Genomic DNA, 5,744 nt, shown 5'->3' with positions numbered 1-5,744 from the left:
CACTGCACTCCAGTCTGGGCGACAGAGTAAGACTCCAACTCAAATAAATAAATAAATAAAATAAAATAACTCCAGCTACTTGGAAGGCTGAGGCGGAAGGATCACCGGAGCCCAGCAGGTCGAGGCTGCGGTGGCCAGGAGGGGCCACTGAGACTCCAACTCAAAAAATAATAACAAAAAATAAAATAAAATAAAATGCCGAACACCCAGAAGAACCAAAACAATTTCAAAGAATGAAGTTGGAGAATACCCTAATACTCTTGATTTCCAAGATAATGCTATAAAATTTAAGTAATCAGCATAGCTTAGCACTGGTATAACAGACATGTAGACCAAAGGAACAGAATATAAAGCTCAGAAATACACCAACACACACACACATATTCCACCAATTTTAAAAGATGCCATGGTAACCCAATAGGAAAAGAACAGGCTTCAACAAATGATGCTAAAATAATTAGCTATCTACCTACAAAACAAAAACAGAATTTTAATCCTTACTTCACATCATACAAATTAACTCAAAATGGGACACTGGATCACAAGTCTAAACCTAATAACTAACACTATAAAACTTCTGGAAGAAATCCTGTGAGAAATATTCTCCTACTTTGGGACAGCAAGGGTTTCTTAGGACATAAAAAGTACAAACCATAAGAAAAAAAATAACGGACAAGTAAAATTTAAAACTTTTGTTCTTCAAAGAACACAATTGGAAAAAAGAAAAGGCAAGTCACAATTAGGAGAAAATATTTGCAATACACGTTATCCGCCAATAGACTTGTGTCCAGGATATTTAAAGAATTCTTACAACTAAGAAAACAATCTGCCAGGCTCAGTGACTCAACCTGTAATCCCACGCCTTGGGAGGCTGAGGTGAGTGGATTGCCTGAGCCCGCTGGTTCGAGACCCGCCTGGGCAACTTGGTGAGACCTCATCTCTACAATAAATCAAAAATCAGCAATTCCGGCTACTTGGAAGGCTGAGGCAGAAGGCTCGCCGGAGCCCAGCAGGTTGAGGCCGCGAGCAGCCCACTGCACTCCAATCTGGGCGACAGAGTGAGACTACAACTCAAAAAAAAAAAAAGAAAACAATCTAATTTTTAAATTGGCCAAAAGATGCAAAAAGCCATTTCCAAAAAAAGATATATGAATGTCTTAATATGCACATGAATGAAAAGATGTTAAACTTCATTATTTATCAAAGAATTACAAATTGAAAAGTTACTAGATGTTGCATATCCCTAATCCCAAAATCCAAAATGCTCCAAAATCCAAAACTTTCTAAGTGCCAACACCTAGTGCTTACCTAAGGAAATACCATTTGGAACATTCCAAATTTCTGAATTGGGGATTAGGGATGCTCAACCACTAAAATGCAAATATTCCAAAATCTGAAAAAAATCCAAAACACTTCTGGCTAAAAGCATTTTGGCTAAGAAATAATTGACCTGTACTATACTTCATTAAGATAGCTGAAATTTTTAAAAACTAAAAGTGCTACCTTTTGCAAGTATGCAGAGCAATTAGAATGCCTATAAAACAGATGGAATATAAAATGGTACAACCATTTTTTTAAAGTGTGGAGTTTTTTTATAAAGTGAAACTTCTAGACATTTACAGAAATAAAAACATACATTACACACAAAAAACAGTACATTAATTTTCACAGCCAATAACAACTGTATGAATAAGCAAACTGTGGCATATCCATGTAAGAGACTACTATTTAACCAAAAAAAATGACCTACTCAAGCAATAATATGAGGATGTGCTAAATGATTCCCTTTACAAAAAAAATTCTATCCAGCTACTTGGAAGGCGGAGGTGGTTGGGTCACCTGGGCCCAGGTGGTCAAGGTTGCGGTGGCCAGGAGTGTGCCACTGTACTCCAGTCTGAGAGAGAGAATGAGACTCCAACTCAAAAAAATAAAAATAAAAAAAATTCTAGAAAGGGTAAAATCGTTCTATAGTAACAGGGAAAGGTTGGAGGACAGTAGGGAAACCCTGACTGCAAAAGGACAAGTAGGCACTTTTTTGCATCACAGAAGTGTTCTCTACTTTGATTTCAGTGGTTTCACAGATGTATACACTTGTCAAAACTCATAAAACTGTACACTTAAAATGGGTAAGTTTCATTGAATGTAAGTTATACCTCAATAAATATAATTAAAATGTTAAATATCAATGGAAGATTCCATGTAAACAATGTCTCAAAGTTAACAAACTACTTTTTTTTTATCCTTCTGCCTCAGTCTTCCAAGTAACTGAAACTACAGGCATGCACCACCACTCTTGGCTCATTTTTCTTGATTTATTGTAGAGATGAGGTCTCGCCAACTTCCCCAGGCTGGTCTTGAACCTGTGGGCTCAGGCAATCCTCTCACCTCAGCATTCCAAAGTGCTGGAATTATAGGCACCCAGAACAAACTACTTTTAATATAATGAAAAATACTGTCTTGTAAATCTCCTAGGTAAAAGTAAACCTTTCAGAAAGCATAAAATATTTTTAAATAAATTATTTTCATGTTTAACTACATCAGGACAGTTAATGACTTGTATTTATTAGCCTTAACTAAATGAGAATTATTGTGAAATTTCTAGAAACTGGGCTAATTTAATGAAGTTCATAACTGTTAGTTTGCTTCCCAACAGCAATAACAGACCATAAACAGACATGTATATTGTCTACACAAATACAAATGGCTCATTCCTCCACCATAACTAACATACACTTTACACTGTTGTGGATAACAACGTGCCCAGTTGCCGGGTTTGGTGGCTCACACCTGCAATCCCAGTATTTTGGGAGGCTGAGGCGGGAGAATTGCTGGAGGTCAGGAGTTCAAGACAACATGCCCACTAAAGAACTACATTTCCCAGCTTCCCTGAAGTTAATACAGTCTTGAAGCTACTAAGTATAGCCAGAAGTCTTGAAAGGTAATTCCTGGAAGTTACCTCAAAAAAGGGTATGTCCCTCCCACATTTCTTCCTCCTTACTACCTACAATGCCACCATTTAAACAGCCATTTTGGACTATATGCTACTAATGATTAACTAAGGACAATGGAGTAACAAGAGCCCAGATCCCTTGATGGACAAATCAGTTCTAAAATGCCTGCCTCTAAGTTTCCTGTACAGAAAAGAGAAATTTGTTTAAGCTATTATTCTATTTTTAAAAAAAGGAAACGATTATGTCACTAAATAAATCACTTTGATGAGCATTTTAATAACTGGTTTTTTATTTTTTAAAAGCTTGAAGGCTTTTAGCAAGGTGATAATTTTTATATTTTAGATTATACAGTTACCATAGGCTTTTTACCTTGCCTCAGTCATTGATCAAAACAATAAATTATAATTTTTCATTTTCCGAATGATTCCTCGATTTGAAATAGTCTAAAAAAAAGAATCTATTCCCCTATGTGTGGGAAGAAATTTTAAGCTACATTATTACTCCATTAATCTCTGATGAAACTTTAAAAAATGTAAACTGTATTATCACTCCATTAATCTCAGGCAAACCTATATGCTCCAGTGAGTTCTACCTTAGTGCATGCACTAAATTATATGGTCTACACTGTTAATTTTTAAAAGGCTGAGAAAAGTGACCATTAATGTTTGGAACAGCTAGGAGCTTCACTGAAGTCCTAAAAGGAATTTAGACAGGAGTATAAAGAAAAGCATACAACAAAATGTACTGGTTACAAGTTCAGGCTCTGAATTAAGAGATTCAGTTTCTGGTGACCTTAGACAAATTACTTAAATTTCTTGCTTCAGTTTTCTTACCTGAAAAATGGGAAGAGCAGAATCTACCTCATAAGGACCTCATGAGCATTAAATGAGAAAAATACACATAGCTGGAAGTTAAGCAGTGCCGGCCCTGCAATAAGCACACTTAGAAACAGCAAAAGCTCTCAGGGGAGAATGTGCATTACATGTAAAGGTTTAAGTTGAAATACAAATTTCTATTACACAAATAAATAAATACAGTAGTTGGAAATTTTAAAAAGAAAACAACAAAAGACTTTTTAGAGATTAAACACCTTTAAAAATTAAAAAAAACTCACAAAAGACACCTGGATACCCATACATATGACAAGATTATCATAATGTAACTAGAAATCAAAAAACTGAAAATTAAAATAGATTTATTTTGCTTAGTGGCAAAAGTTAAAATGAGTAAGTTCCATTACAGGCAAGGACAGAAGTGGGCATTATAAACTGCCCACAGGAATGTGAGCAGCTATATCTTTTTTAAAAGTTTATGACTATAACTTTCAAATTTTAATGCATAACTGTACTATACAGAAAAAAAAATGAAAGAATCTTAATGTTTCTCATAGTTGATGGTTAAACAAACAATATATCCATCTTATGAAACAGGATATAGCTGTTTAAAAATGTAATAAAAAAGGATGATGCATATCTAAATTTACTGACATGAAAAGATTTTAAGACAATGTTAATCAGAAAAAGATAGTGAATTATCCCTTATCTGTAATTTTTAAAATTACAAGTCTGTCTATCATCAATAGAATGCATTAAAAAACTGTGGTATTAAGAGTAAAATACAAATGTACAGTTTGAACTTTTCTTAAATTCGTATTAGGTATTAGGTACACAGGTGTTCACTGTATCATGATTCTTTCAACATTATGTGTAATTTACACAGGTTATTTTTATCTATTCAATATCTAATAAAACAATTTTGAAACTGCATATGTGTTTAGGCCCACAGATACATGCAAAAGGATAAAAAAAGGCTGGAATAATACAAACTAAACTACTAGTAGGTACATTCCTGTGGGGGAGGGGCAAAATCCTTCAAGTTTTATGTTAGACATTTCCATATTGTTTGAATCTGAGATAATTGTGTAAATTTTTATTAAATTTTTCAAAGAAATTACTTTTCCATTAAAATCATAAGAATTGTAAACACATAGAAAATATGTGAGTACAGCTGAATAAAAAATTCTATTTACACTGTGATTACATCTATATGTACAAAAATGTGCACACTAACAAGAACAGAAGAACTGAGGTAAATCTGATCTAATGGAGTGGTGGAAACATTGGTAGATTTTTTACAATTTTCATTTCTTGGAAGTATTATTTCTTGGAAATATTTTGTATTTCATTAGTATCACCTCACTTGGAGAGAAATTAAAGAAAAATGACAACTGCAGGAAAGCCAACTTCTCTACATTCAGGGTAGCCAAGTGAAAAATCTCCTCACATGGAAAGGCTGAATAAATTTACAGCCAATCTACAATGGATAGTACATGCTGTGCCAGTAAGTGCACTCAAAACAACTGGAGAGGGTCCCCACCACACCAAGGAGATTACATCAAAAGGTTCTGAAGTGCATATGTACATTTTAGCGCTTAACTGAGAATTGGTACTGTCACATAAAAGTGCAACAGCCACGGAGAAGACTCCTGAGCACAGGGAGCCCGGGAACACATTGAAAAAAGTTAAAAGGGGTAGGGAGAGATGGGCAGGGATGGAGGAAGGGAGGGAGGAAGGGAAATAAAAATACAACATGGCATAATAAGTACACCCTCAAGTAACTAACAAAAAAAAAAAGTACTGTACACTCAAAAATCTAAGTGCTAAGAAAACAGAAATAGGAATGACAGGAATGAAAATTTAAAACAAGCCAGGTTCAGTGGCTCAGCCTGTAATACCGCGCCTTTGGGAGGCGGAGGTGAGTGGATTGCCTGAGCCCGTGGGTTCGAGACCCGCC

At 35.1% G+C, this 5,744-nt stretch overlaps 1 protein-coding gene across 1 annotated transcript in view; it reads right to left on the bottom strand.

The window, feature by feature from the left end:
- Positions 1 to 5,744, bottom strand: part of MED13L (mediator complex subunit 13 like) — a 305,115-nt gene that overhangs the window by 298,661 nt on the left and 710 nt on the right. The window lies entirely within an intron of this gene.

Source organism: Carlito syrichta, unplaced genomic scaffold, assembly GCF_000164805.1.
Source record: "Carlito syrichta isolate Samal-C Ts95f unplaced genomic scaffold, Tarsius_syrichta-2.0.1 Scaffold169430, whole genome shotgun sequence".
NCBI lineage: Eukaryota > Metazoa > Chordata > Mammalia > Primates > Tarsiidae > Carlito > Carlito syrichta.
This window is presented reverse-complemented; position numbering and strand designations above follow the sequence as displayed.